The sequence below is a fragment of the Talpa occidentalis genome, unplaced genomic scaffold (assembly GCF_014898055.3).
Source record: "Talpa occidentalis isolate TD23 unplaced genomic scaffold, MPIMG_talOcc4v2.1 talOcc4.4, whole genome shotgun sequence".
Classification (NCBI taxonomy): Eukaryota; Metazoa; Chordata; class Mammalia; order Eulipotyphla; family Talpidae; genus Talpa; species Talpa occidentalis.
Genome location: NW_023604295.1, coordinates 121,348,274 through 121,363,904, shown reverse-complemented (window position 1 = coordinate 121,363,904; position 15,631 = coordinate 121,348,274). Strand labels below are relative to the sequence as shown.

The 15,631-nt window shown below is 34.6% G+C and overlaps 1 protein-coding gene across 2 annotated transcripts in view; it reads left to right on the top strand.

Annotated features, from left to right (window-relative positions):
* Positions 1-15,631, top strand: part of RSRC1 (arginine and serine rich coiled-coil 1) — a 320,815-nt gene that overhangs the window by 129,342 nt on the left and 175,842 nt on the right. The window lies entirely within an intron of this gene.

Below are 15,631 nucleotides of genomic sequence, written 5' to 3'. Positions count from 1 at the left end.
AATTTTCTTTACTTGGTCTATAATAAGAAATAATATTCCTATAAAGCATGAGATTTAAACACATTAAAAATGTTTAGAATCATGCATTTGGAGTATAGGCTGAGGTACTGAGAATGTGTTTATGATTTCATATAGTTCAGCTTTATAAAAATTCAGTGCCAGTAAAACTGATTATTCAGTGTTATGCTAAATTATCTTTAATTAATGAAGAAAAGACCATTTTTCTCCAGTGTACAAGAATGTTTCTTTCTGATTATACCAAGGTTAGTCTTTAGATGGAATAATTAACATTTTTCTCTTTTCACGTTACTCCTTTTCAGTCTCATTTTATGAAGAGTTGAATTAATGTCATGGAAGTCAATTTTTTTTTTAGTATTTTACAGGGGTTTTTTTGGTAATAATTTTTAGCAGCTCTGCCAATATTTTTATTATGTTAAGTAAGAAAATTCTTATTTTTTTCAAATATGTAAAAACACAGATGGGAGAAGTTGCTGTAAGTTCTCCACATTTTAATTAAGTTCTCCTGTTTATTTGATTGAATTTCTTGCCTTAATTTTTTTCTATCTACTTTACAGTTAAGGTTTTGAGACTCTCTGTATTTTTAATGATGCTGTCAGTGTTTGTCATGAAATTATCAAAGTGATAAGAAACCAACATTCTCTGCTTACCTCTGGTCACCTATTCCTGTATTTCCTAAAGTCCGAATAACCTCATTTTGACTGACAGCTTGAATACAAGTGGAATTTAAATTACTAAATAGAACTAAAGTCAGTAAATTCTCAGAAAAGCCAGATAGTGAAAATTTTAGGCTTTGTGGAGTAAGAGGGTATTAGTACATATTTATCTAACAAGAAAGAAAATAAATCTCTACTGTTTTTTTTATTGTCAAAATTCAAAATATAATACAGATCTTCCTTGATTTACTATGGGGTTATGTCCTGATAAACCCATTGTAAGTTGAAAATATCGTAAGTCAAATATGCTGGCAACTCAGTACACTGCAGAGTGTCAGTTGTTTCTCTTGGTGATTGAGAGTTGATTAGGAGCAGTAGTTCATAGCCCTTGCCTGCTATCATGAGTGTCATAGGCATATAGGGCTCTGGAAAAGATCAAAATTCAGAGTAGGGTTTTTGCTGAATGAATGTCATTTTTGCACCATTGTAAAATCGAAAATTCGTTAAGTTGAACTGTCATAAGTCAAGTACATGGATCGGGGAGCCATCATAAGTGCAATTATTTAGCACAAATTATTGTAATATAAGCATATAAGTGAGAGGAATGGAATTCTTTTGGGGGGATATAATTTCACTTACCTGGAGTTCAAGGTATTCTCTGTCTCTGACTCTGATTGTTAGTATCCCATCTGTTCATACTGATTTGTAATGAGATTTAAAATAGATAACTTTGGAAAATGTTTTCACACAAAAAGGTACTGTCAAATATTGATCACAATCTATGAGCATATGATTTTCATTGAACATAGTCATTGCTTTTAGAAGGTATTTATATGACTTTTAAGGTATTTAGAAAGTTCTGTTTGTTTTCTCGACAGTTTTCTTTTAGTTATTATGCTGCTGATTAGTTGCAAATGGAAGCACCTCAGTTGCACAGTTAAATGGATTTATGAAAAACAGAAATTTTCTTAACACTTGCTTCAAGGTTGGACAAATGCGACTGGACTTACAGCTTTTAGCTCAAACGGTGTATTAGAAAGATCTTGCTTCTTGTTCTGTCAGTTATTACTGAAATGATTGTCATGTAGTTTAACTTTTGCCTGCATGCATTCTTTATTTCTTTGACCTTATATTTTTTGGTTGAAATAATTAAGAAACATTATTAGGTCTACAATTAAAATTGGTTGAGGGCAGTTTTTCTCATTGAGAAAAATTTCAATTCTGACTCTTAATGTGAAAAATCACAATAAAACTTTACTACTGGTAAGTCATCAAAGTGCTATGTATTAGGACAGTCAGGTTATTCAGATTTTATTTCTATCAAATGATTACAGACTAATAATGGACAAGTCCAGGAGAGTAGATGAGATTCCACTGTTGACACTACTGGTTCCATAACACATGACACCTTAAAATACTTTCACCAACTTTGCTGGTAAATAACACAATAAATAGTCATAGGCCCTACCTTTTCAGAAGCTTTGTAAATTTGTGCAACTAAGCCTCTTTCTGTTTTATACATGTCTTTAACCATCTTCATATGTAGCATGCCTTAGCAGATTCCATGTCAAGTTGTACTCAATATTTTCTCAAATTTCCTGAAAATGGTCTCATGTTCCACACACACTATTCACAGAGACTGACTCTTCAGTTACTTCCATTTCAGTGTTGATTGTTCAAATAAATAATCAACAAGTGCGGATTCATCAAGAGCAAAGAAAAGCTACTCTGAACTATTTGTCTTTTTCTTTTGACTGTTGATGATATTCCCTATATCCTCAACTTTTTGCATAACTATTCTTGCTGAAAGACTAATAATTTTAAGCATGTTTATTTTCTCTGGACACAGTCCTTTGGCTGATGCAGTCAAACATTACTATCGAATCATTGTTAAATAACTTTTATTGATTGTCTAAAAAATACATCACTTGGAAACTTTATTTTTGAAAAGAAATTACTATGAAGAGCTATTGTGTTTTAAATTTTCTAAATTTTCTGATTCTTACTTTCTTGTAAATTGGAAATATGAAGACTGCTTGATTTGGTAATGTTGACATATATTGTGTTCTTTTACCACAGTTACAGTGTCATCGTATAATTTAAAAAAAATGCATTCCCTTTCAATTTGACAAAATAATCTATAATCTGCCTTAAAAAGTATGACATTTGAAGTTCTCTTTTTTTTTTCTTGTTTTGACATGATTGCTTGAGTATTAAAAACTACAGGTCATATTTCAACAATTCATGAGGCCCTTGACTCTGTTGAGTTGCATTGTGTCACTGTGACTTGTACTCCGACAGTATAAGCAGACCAGTGAGTGTACCACATAAGACCTTTGTCACAGCTTTTTCGCTGCTGTAGCCACACTGAAGGAGGCACTGAAATACATACAAGAATGGGTGTGGCTGTTTCCCAAACTGAATTGACACTAAAATTTTAACTTTTCAGTTTCATATGTCATGAATATTTTTGCAGTCACTCAAAAATACAATACTATTCTAATTTGTCAGCTGTACAAAAACAGATATAAGAGACTGCATTTGGCCCATGGGATATAGTTTGTTGACTTCTTATTTGGATTTTGAATCAACAAGTTGGCAATCCTTTATTTTTTCTACTGACCTTCAGATACTACTAATAAATATTTGGTAGAAGGTGTCCATAAATTGAATATTCATTATTTTTCACTTTATGCAGTCAAATAGAAGACCATTTATAATAAGAAACTAATTCTTGAAAGCATTTTTATTTGGACTTTTACTTTCTGTGAACTAGTAAAAACAAAACTTTCTTACATACAATGTTATTTCAAGTCTCTAGGACTTGGCACATGCCATTCTCTCTATCTATGTGTAAACACTGCTCACTAAGCTTAGATTCTATTAGAAAAGACTGAAAGTAAATACAAAAACATAGAAAGTATAGGGCTATTAGAGTGGCATTCAGATTATGGGCAGCTTATAAAAAATATAGTGAAGAGGAGGATTCAGTGAGTGAGCCTGACAGTGAAATAGGTGAAAACTTCACTGGCCTTCTAAACTAAAATCTCGTATTCCTGTTATTCTGTCTTATAGGCCTTTTGTATTAATTCTTTACAGTGTTTTTATTTATTTTTTAATTCATGAAACAATTTCTATGAATTTTTTAATTGAAGTAACATTGGATCATTGAAATTGTCATTGAAAATGCGTGATTATACAACGTTAAGTTCACTACTGAAAGTCCAATTCTATACTTCACCATTACAGTTGTCTCCTTTGTCCTGATTTACCCATCCCCATCACTCCTTCCCTTCTGGTAACCACTAATTAGTCTTATAGTTTAAAGATATATTTTTTGTTTTATTTAATTCATCTGTTTGTTTGTATACCACATATGAGTGAAATCAAGCGGTATTTGTTTTTCTCTGTCTGGCTTATTTCCCTAAGCATAATGTGCTTTAGGTCCATCCATGTTGATGCAAATGGCAAGATTTCATCTTATTTTTTTTTTAATACCTGAATGGTATTCCGTTATGTATATATACCACATCTTTATCCATTTATCAATTGATGGGCATTTAAGTTGTTTCTAGTTCTTAGATATTGTAAATAATACTACAGTTAACATGAGGTGTATTTATCTCTTCAAACGAGTGTATTTGTGTTTTTGAGGTAAAATCCCAGAAGTGGGAAAAATAGGTCATATGGAATTTCTGTTCTGAATTTTTTAGTCAATCTCCATGCTCTGTCCCATGCTGCCTGCATCAGTTTACAACAGTGTAGAAAGGTCTCCTTCTCTCCCTGTCCTCTCCAATACTTGTTGCTTCTTTTCTTTTGGATAATAGCCATTCTCACAGGTGTGAGGTGGTATTGTTTTGATTTGCATTTTTTCTAAGTCAGAGATGATGAACATTTTTTCATGTGTCTATTCATCATTTTTTTAAATTGAGTGTTATGAAATTTGTTTGGCATAATTTTTGATATTAACCACTTTGGGGTGTATAGTTTATAAATGAATATCTTTCTCCCATTCAGTAGGATGTCTTTTCATTTCAATGCAAATTTCTTTCACTTTAATTTGATGTCATTCCATTTGTTTATTTTTGCTTTTGTGGCCTGTGCCATTGGAGTTCAGTGTCTTAATAGATCTCTGTGACATGTCAAGGAGTATATGATCTATTTCTGCACTTTCAGTACTTTTTTGTTCCTTCCTCCTCCCCCATCCTTCCTCAAGGTCAGCTGATCCATAGACTGACAAGAGGCTGAGTAGTGAGATGAAAGCCCCACCTCTCCATTCTGGGCCCCCTCCACTGCCCTTTATTGCATCTACTGGACCTTGGCCCATGCTGTTCTTTGAGAGAAAATTGGAACATTTGGGAACATTCACTTCTTTTTGCCTCTTGGTTCACTGTTACAAGTAACTGAATAGAGACTTTATTGTTATTTATTGTTAAACTCATTGTCCTAATTGACCACCTGATACATGATAGTAGTGGTACAGAGTGGGGGACAGAGAACAGATACTTGAAGGTGTGAAGTCAGTGAAGAAGCCAGAGGAGGTGATTTCCAGTATCTGTGTGGAAAGATGGCCTTTGTTTAAGGAACACTCAAGTATCACCTCTGTGAAGTATTTCCTAGACTCTACTGCTCACCACTTTCCACCAATTCCCTATCCTCAAAGTTCCCCATTAAGCCCTCAGACAGTTAGAATTCTAATATAACATTTATAATGTTTTTTTTGTGCTATTCACATCTCTTTTCCAAATGAGACCTTCCAAATCCAATTTAGTGAATCTTAGCTAATATTAGTGATATGTAAATAAAATTATTTTAGTTAACTATATCCCAATCATTAAAGACTTTTATCTTTAACATATAGTTTTGGGAAAGTTAAACTGTTTGACATTGAACACCAGGGATCTATGTCTATCAAAACACTTCATGTGGAAACAAACTGGAAGGTTTACTTAAATAATTAACTCGGAGAATGGATACATATATAGCCACATAGAATAATTACTGAATACTAAGTGCTAGACTATGGAGAATTTTCTCTAAGGGCAATGCAATTGACCTTGGTAGCCACAGATTTAATATTCTATCTGTTCAGAAGGGGCCTATATGGCACATTGCATATGGGAATTTGTGATTTTTCTGTATTGTGATATTAAAGCTATGTTCTGTGGCAAGAGGGTTCTGTGCAGGAAATGTGTCTACTAGCTGATGAAAGGTCAGCTGATTGACTGCTCAGTTGCATCACAGAAGGGCTATCTTTCTCTCATCTTATTTCTTCAGCAGTGCTCATAATAGCAGTCATAATAGCAGTGTTGGAAATTTTTTGTCATACATGCTAAATATAATCTATTAAACACTTCACATTTGCAGATTTCTAGTTCATGTCCATTGAATATTGAGAACTAAGTTTAGAGATATGAGAAGTTATTATGAACCTAGTAGACATGGCAATTTGGTTCTTTTTTTTTTTTTTTAAGATTTATTTATTTTTACAAGCACTGGGTACAGTCAGAAGCACAGGAGGGTGAGAGAATTCACCAGAGTCAGAGCGAGGAGCAGAACAGGCAGAGGACCAAAGTACACTGCTGAGGGGAGCAGCGGGCGGCAGGAGAGATCTGCACACCATGTGGGACCCTCGCCGGTGGCCAGGGATTGAACTGGCGCTGCAGAGGCTGCGGGCAGCTTCGGAGCCCAGGGCTCAACCACTGCACCACCAGGGGAGGCCCGGCAGTTTGGTTCTTATACAATGAAGAATTTGAAGTGTAGTTAGGAAGAGATGGCTTTTATGTAGATAATGTCATGAGCAAAATCATGGAGGTGATAATGAGTGGTAGGAGATCAGGTACATTTTGGATAGTAGGAGAAAATTTTAGCCAGATACTGCAGGTTTTGAAGCAGCTAGAGATATAAATTGGAATATTAAGACATTGTGTTACAAAAGAGTGTTGGAGGAATTTTGATGGGAAGATAGAAGAACTAAAACTCATGCAGAGAAAGTGGGGAAAGCAGAGAATATGGCAGAATGTGGACCATTCTGGATCAATTATTTGAAAGATTCATCATTTCTCTTTAGCTTCATGCATTGTGGAAATGGCTATGTCCATTATTTCTATTCCAGTTTTACGTTCTCCAACTCTAAATCAAATTAATCTGAATTTTATTAATCATACCATAAATTTAGGAAGATACTATTAGCAGGAAATACTGTAGATGGTATAAAGATGAGCAAAGATATAAACTAATTTTTAAGGTGAATAATGAAGGTAACAGTGCACATATAATTTGAGAAAAATCTTTTGAGGGTATAGAGAACAAGGGAAGTATGCACTAAATATGGACCTAGCCTTATTTTATATAATATACTAGGCAACATTTCTGTTGCAAAAGAAAGTATAAGCTTTGGATACAGATAGTGAAGTTTCAGCTATTTCATCAAGTTAGCAGATATCTTATTTACAAAGTGAGGTTAATGTACTACTCCATAGAGCTGCTCTGAGGGTATTTTCTATGATTTTTAAAATTGGGCCAACAGTAATGGGTTTTTATGAAAGAAATTTTAGAAAACACATAAAGAACTAGGATAAAAATAAAAATCACTTATAATCCTATGGTTGAACTCTGCTAAAATTTTAGTTTTTATCTTTTCATAAGTATAAACACATACACTTACAGTATCTGCATGTATGTATATAACATTTCATTACTACAGCTTCCTGCCATTCTGTAATATGTTCTTTTCAAAAATGTAATATTCCACAAGAACATCTTCATGGAAATACATACCATAATTTTAAGTGGCTATATGTTTCCCGTTATTTGGATACTGTCATTTTATTTTATAGTTTGAAATTATTGGACATTTAATTTGTTTCTAATTGTTTGTTAAATACAACAGACTGGTTAAGATCTTGTGAATGTATCATTGAGATAAACCCAGGAAAGTCTTTTTCTAAACTGGATCTGTCAGGTCAAAGGCTTTTTGTGTATTATTGGACAATTTGCACATATTCCATTTTCTTTTGGGAAAATTTGTATTGTTTTCTGCTAGTACTGGCAACATTACAACATTTATTTTAATCTTTGCTTGTTTCTGAAAAATGACATTCAGTTTTATCTTTCAGATTTGTGCACTATAGTATTTCCCCAAATGTTTGTTAACCACTTATACAGATGTTTGTTTTTTGTAAATATTGTGAGAATTTAATGAGATTAAAAGTGTAAGTGACCAGACCCAGTGCCTGAAACATATTAGCTTATCATTAAGTTCAGTGTTTTTATGTAAAACCTTTGCAGCCTCTCTTCCCAATCATGTTTGAATGAAGGGGTAGAGTAATACTGTAAAAATCTCTTTTCATTGTTGAGATTATTATTTTGAGAGATTGACAGTAGTAAAATCTCTCTTGATTAAAATCTAGCCAATGGGGCCTCCCCGGTGGCGCAGTGGGTTGAGCACAGCACTTTGAAGCTGTCCGCAGCGTCCGCGGCGCTGGCTTGATTCCCGGCTGGCCAGGGACAGTCCCACATGGCTCTGCAGATCTCTCCTGTCTTGCCCGCTGCTCCCCTCAGCAGTGTATTTTGGTCCTTCTGCCTGTTTTGCTCCCCGCTCTGTCTCTGGTGGATTCTCTCACCCTTCCACGCTTCTGACCTGTACCCCAGTGCTTGTATAAATAAATAAATAAATCTTTAAAAACAAAAATAAATAAAATCTAGACAATGAACTCGGGATGCCTGGGTTCAAATCTGCCTCTTACCAGCTGTGTCAACTGCTTAAACTCTCTAAGGCTCCGCTATCACATTTGTAAAATAAGATAATAATTGTATCTTCTTCTTCAAAAAAAAAAAAAAAGATTTATTTATTTATTTATATAAGCATTGGGTACAGTCAGAAGCGCCGGAGGGGGAGAGAATTCACCAAAGCCAGAGCGGGGAAAAGAACAGGTAGACAGACGAAATACACTGCTGAGGGGAGCAGCGGGCGGCAGGAGAGATCTGTGCTCCATGTGGGACCCTCGCCAGTGGCCGGGGATAGAACCGGCACTGCAGAGGCTGCGGACAGCTTCGCAGCCCAGCGCTCAATCACTGTGCCACCAGGGGAGGCCCAATAATTGTATCTTCTTTTAAAAATAAAGTTGTAAAGGTTAAGTGAGCTGGTCATACAAAGCTTCATACCATTACTGCAGTCCATGGCACATACTTTTCAATATTTCCTCAGAGGTAGAATCTCTGAGAAGCTCCATTCACTGAGATAAATAATCTGATCAAAGATATAAAGCTGGGAACACAGATCTTTTGGAAATAGCAAATAGTTTGACTTGGGTAAGTATCTTGGACTCTGCTGAAGAGTTTAGTTTGATTCACTAAACAAAGAAATAATTTCAGTAGTTTTGTTTTTGATCTCTATTAAATGCTTACTGGATGAAAATGGCACCTTTGTATTTTGTTTCTTACTAGCATACCAGTGTGGTTAAATAGGAGAACATTAGAGGGACAAGAAAAAGCATCAAAAGACTTCAGTTTAAGAATTGCATAATCAGTTTAAGGTAATAATTGACACATACATCAATTTCTCTTTTTTTCTGTACTTTCCTTGAAGGAAGTTAAGCACATGGATTGAAAGGGGTAATGGTGAATGGAAATAACCTGCTAATTCAGCGACCACAATGATTCCTGAGAGCACAGTGTTGAAAAAGATTCTTGATCTGCATCTGGCCTCATTGGGAAAAGAGGCTTCTCACTGATTATGAATGTTTGTCCTGCTTGTAGAAAATGGCAGATCAGTAGTAGCATGCTTTCCCTGCCTGTCTTTAACTATTTCATATATCAGTCTTGTTTTGACAACACAGTTTTATTTTTATTTGTTTATTATTTTGGAGATAAAATTTTATATCTTTTTTTTTTAATTGAGGTAACATTGGTTTATACCACTGTATGTGATTGAGAGCGGCTTAGTGTCATACCTCCTCAGAGGCATGTCACCACACTATCTCTACCACCAAGGTACCCGTAGCACTGCAAAATAGTTCATTGAACCTCCTGCTCCTTTTACCTTCTTCTATCTCTTCCCCTTCTTGTAGCCACAATTCTGTAGCAGATTGCTAGGGGGTTTTTTTGGTTCTGTGTTTTCTGGCCCTTTGTTTCGTTTCTCTGTATTCCACATATAAGAGGAAACAATCTTTCTCCTTTTGACTTATTTCCCTTAGCATAATGTCCTCTCGTTCCATCCATGGACAGCAACACAGTTTTAAAATCTTAGGCACAGATACCATATCTTAATACTTGTACTTTTTGTTGATGATGTTTGTGTATATTGTCATTGTTTTTATTATCCACTCAAAATCTATCATGAAACTAGGTAGAAGGGTGCTCAGTAAATATGTTTCTGTTATTCTTCATTCTTGATGTTCCAATTTTTCTTGTGTCTGAAGCACTTCCGTTAGCAGTTCTTTGAGATCAGATCTCTAGATGGTAAATTTTCATAGTTTTTCTTCGTCTGAGACTGTTTTATAGAGCACAACTTTAAAAACATCGAAATCAGCATTCTTTCTCCAGTAGATCCTTTCTGTGAATTCCAGAGCCTGTTTACCTGAAACACTAAAGAATCTTTAAAAAGAGAAGAATACACATAAAAATCAGTAACCATGGTGCCCTTGTCCGTGCAAATGATTATTATGAGTTTTAGAACAAAATTTATTGCAAATAATACTGAGATCAAAAAACTACTTATGAAAATGCAAACATCTGAAAACCATTATTCCAAACCCTCGTAACATAAGAATATACATTTAGGGTCAGTAATTTGTAAGTTGTTGTCCAATCAGGAGAAAAATGCTGAGAATTCTAACCAAAACTGGTAAGTTGAAACTAAGAATTCCAGGAAGGTATTTTTGGAACTTAATGCTGATATTTTACATTTTTTTTTGTAAGTTGAAGTTAAAATGAAAAAAAAAAAAAAACAAAAAAACACTAGGTAACTGAGAAATTATTTTTGCTTGCTTGCTTTCAACATACTTTGTCTCTCTTCTTTGAAAGAGATTGGGATGGTAAGAACATGGCTTATGTTAGGATATATGTGGTTTTCTTATTGGATGTAGTGTTTAGGCCAAACTCTTTATATGTATTTATTTGGAAGGTAGACTGACTTTCGTCTATACAGTATTACAGATGAAGCCAATTAAAGTAGATACCAAAGCTAGAATTATAAAGAGATTTCTTGATTTGCAAGTGAAATGCAATTGGTGCATTATTAGTCTGTCATATTGAAGCAGAATTTACTTATTTACTTATTTTATTTACAACTTATTTTATTTACAATTCCTAATACTTCTCTCTCTCTCTCTCTTTATACACACACACATACACACACATACACATATACTGTCTTTTAATACTTTATTTAAATTTCAAAGTGGAAATTTAAGAGAAGATTTATAACTTGACAATGTTCATACATTCAGTAATTAGTAGAATTGGAATTTGAACTTAAGTTCTCTTAGATTTATGTTATCAGTTTTTTTGTAATATATTATAATTGCAACCATAACATGGTTCTGTTATGATACATAACAGAAAAGGTTTTACACAGCTGAAAAAATTATCATTTATTATTTGAGATGAATGTAGACATTTTTATAATTTATAAATGAGACTTATAAACCTTGACTGCCATATTGTTAATACTATTCATGTAGATTTGCTTATGAAAGATAGAATACAAAATTAATTGCTATCTTATCTCTTATAGTTGTGGAATACTGCAACATAATAGTCTTTTTAAAAGTGACTAATATCCCTATTTTATCACAAAAAGATTTACTGTGTAGTCAGTTTCTTCATATTTAAAGAAATTATATAACTATTTCACAATTGCATTTTACATGGGATAATACATATACATTACTGATTATATTTTATCTTTTATTTTTTAAAGATTTAGTCAATGATACTTTAATGCTACCAGTTAGTTATCTGGATTATGGTTTATAAGTAGTTATAATTAAACACTGAATTTTTGGCCTGGTAAAATAGTTTTTGTTTACGTTTGTTTTGTTATATTTCTTCTCACCACCCAAAAGTCATTTTTATAGTAAATGTAGTTTGCTTTTTAAATTTTCCTTTTATTGGCAAATCCATAATAGATTTTAGATTGCTATATAGAAAAGGTTGTGAAAAATTGTTATTTACTTTTACTGGGAAAATCATGTAATTAAAAAAATTTTAAGGTAATATTTTGAAAAGTATAGATGTAAAATGTTGAGAGTAAAGGAGAACTCCATAATCAGAAGGAGTAGGTTTTTTTCCAAAAATAAATACCATTGTGACTCTTAGACTTGAGTCCTTTAGACCATTGTGAAACCAGAGTCACTTTAGTGTAATACTGTTCTCATATTTAAGAAAATGTCAATCCCTTTTCAGTAAGACTAGACCAAAAAAAAAAATCTCAATCTGTTGGTTTAAAAATTTCCTGGCCTCCCTGGTGGAGCAGGGGGTAAAGCACCACACTGTGAAGCGGTCCACAGGTCCACAGCCTCTGCAGCACGAGTTTGATCCCCCAGCTGGCCAGGGAGAAACCCACATGGCGAGGCATACCTCTCCTGTCTCACCTGCTGCTCTCTTCGGCAGTGTATTTCAGTCAGTCTGCCTGTTCTGTTCCCCACCTGTCTCTGGTGGATCCTCTCACGCCCCACATCTTTGGCCTGTACCCCAGATCTTGTATGCATAAATAAATAAATCTTTAAAAAAATAAATATTTCCTAAAAGGATATAAATTTGGTCATAGCAACAGTTTCTGAATTTAAAGCATACTTCCTTTGCAAAATAGTGGAATCTATTTGCTACATGGTAAGTGGGTATCTTTCTTTTCACTTTCTGTTACCTTCCATGGTATGATCGATGCCTGGCATCTGCCTGCTGGAAAGAGACCTAGCACTGAAACTGACAGATGCCATGTGGTTTATGTAGGATAGCCTCAGCCTTGTCCCAGGTACTTTCAGAATGTGTGCTCCATCCAGGAGCCACCGCATTTCCTGCTCTAGAGCCTTGTGTTATGCCAGCATTACTATCTGTGCTGCCTCAACTACAAATTGGATGAACAGCCCGTGACACTTTTTCAATATTATTACATTAAACCAAGTGGATTTTGATTGATAACCTAATATTCAACTAATGCAAAACATCAATCATGGCAAGTATATTAATTATTTAATATTGCAGTCTAATTCAGAAATCGATGTGCTGCATGAGGGGAAGGGAAACTCATGGTTCCCAGAAGATTTAAGACAGGGAATGATTAAAAAAAGACCTGCTGTACTCCTGTGTGTTAGTTCGATACAAATCTTTATTCATTTGCCAATAATCTCTTCCCATTTTCCACTTCAGGACCATTTTATCAGTTTTGAGACCTATAATTGAATTAAGTCTGCTTTCAGCACAGGGCAAAAGGAGTTGCACAAATATTGATGAAGTCATGACAGGGACAACCCAAGAGACAGACCACTAAAGAGGACAGGCTTTCTACTATTTGTTGCAAGATTCCTCTGTCAATGTCTTGGATTTAAAAATAGAGCTCAAAAACTCTATTTCTAAAAATTCATTAAGGCTTTTGGAACCACTTTTAAGACTTTTGTATTTAAATATGTCATAATAACACAGATTCCTGCAGTGTGTTACAATTTAGAGTATTTCTTTGTGTGCAGAATTTTGCTTATTTTTTCACAGCAACCTTGTGTTAGATAAGGCAACTGTTATGTAATTTTCATACATACATGTCACATACTATAGGTAAACCATTGGCCCTTCCAGTTGTTCTGAATATAATTGAAAATGTCAATCTGTTACATCTATAGAATAGAATAGAATAGAATAGAATAGAATAGAATAGAATAGAATAGAATAGAATAGAATATCCTTCGTGTGTGTGCACACATGTGTATATGTGTGTATATATATGTGTGTGTGTATGTGTGTATATATATATATATGAAGTGGCTTAAGGGTAATTCATCATTAAAACTGCCACTCATACTCTCTTGTTTTATGTTTGCCGAGTTGTACTTTTTCTGTCCATTTTTGAAACCTTTTTGATAATTTGTTTTATATGTCTTTTGTAAATGACACATTGCTGGATTTTTTTTTCCTTATCCAATCTGAGATCTTCTTTGGCATTTTAATTCTGTATCATAAAATTTATTTTTCCCTTCAGTTTAAATAGTAGCTTGTTACTAGCTTTATGTTGTTTCTAGGTTCATATCCTTTTCATTTAGCACTGATATCTTGGGTGTTAAAATTCAATTGTCCAGCATCAATGTTGAGACATCTGATGTCAGTGATCACCTTCCTTTATGGAGGGTAATACTTTTCTTTTGGGAACATTTAGATGTTTCTCTTAATCTGGAGTAGTCATAAGTATCTCTGTATTAAGCTTTGCTATGAATTTTTCCTTAATGATCCGTTTCATAGTTCTGTGTATCCTTTCAATCTAAGATTTGAATATTTCTGTATCTGGGAAAATGTTTGTCATTATTTCTTTACCATTTTGTCAATACTCTCCTTCTAAGATTCCCATTTTATGGATATTTTACACTCTACTCCTGTTTTTAATTTTATATGTTGTTTGTTTGTTTTTTTCCATCCCTTTCCTATGTATTCTGGAGAGTTCTTCAACCCAGTGTTCCAGCTCAGTAATTCATTATTGGTCTACAAAAAGCTGTATTTTTTCTGTTTTCTGAGTTCTTTATTTCCAACTGTTGTATTTTTAATACCCCCATCTCATATTCTTCTCCATGTTTCTAAAAATCTTCCCTTTTCAGATGTTGTTATGCTAACATACTCTTGCTCAGTTGATTGTATTTTCTCTGGATGAGGTTGCTCCATTTGTTGTTTTTTTCTTCCAGTAATTCCACTCCTAAGAGATTTTAAAATTTTCTTTGTGGACATCTCTCATTTCCTTGCAACAGTCAGCTACCTTTCCAGAATATTTAACCTAAGGAGAAGGATAAAAGGCCCTTATTTGTGCTCTTCCAGCTTGAGAGCACAAAGCCTCTGGTGTTCTACTCTGGCCTTAAGCACTTTTTTCATTGTGTCCTCTTACTCCTTTAAAAACAAAGCCAAACAAAACTACCACCCATCACACACATACTCACAACTCCTAATACTTCTGTCCCAGTCAGCCATACTGCTTCAGTTACTTTGTGTGGTATAGAGACAGAGAGGGGCTTGATAGGACCTTAGCTGATTGCTACTGGCACCATCCAAACTGTCTTCATGATGGTGAGATGTCTAACCTTTCTTCATTGAATTTATGCTCTGACTTAGGCACAGTATTGGGTGTTGGGATATAAACATTAAAAAGATGCAATTGTGTCTTCATTTTATTGAAGTAAATAGTTATTTATAATAACGTGTAACAAACTGATAGGAACACATGAGAAGAGTTTATTGCTTCCTTTATGGGGAAGGGAGAAAGAAGGTTTCTCCAGTGGAGGTATGGTTGAGGTTGAGTCTGGAAGGATTTTTTTATTAATTTATTTATTTTAAATTTAAGCTTGGTGAAGAGGATTAGAGGAGGTTGGGAGAAAGTAGCATTTCAAATAGAGAATAAGTCTTTAGTGGTAGGTACTGCCAGGTTGGTTGTCTAGCTGTTGCTGTCACTTTCCATGTGCTGGTGTAGTTTTGGCAAGGTGTAACATAAGGATTGGGGATTGGGTGAATTGGAGGGGTACTTGGAGTTTAAGAAAGGAATTGAGACCCCCATCCCCACCCCGGTGCAGGGGTTAAAGTCTCAGCAATTTTGAGCTATTGCCAGCCACTGCCCACTGCGGCATGAGTTTCATCCCTGGCCAGGAAGCTAACCCACATGGCACAGCAGACCTCTCCTGTCTCACCTACTGCTCCCCTCAGCAGTGTATTGCAATAAATCTTCCTGTTCTTCTCCCAACTCTGTCTCTGATGAATCCTCTCACCCC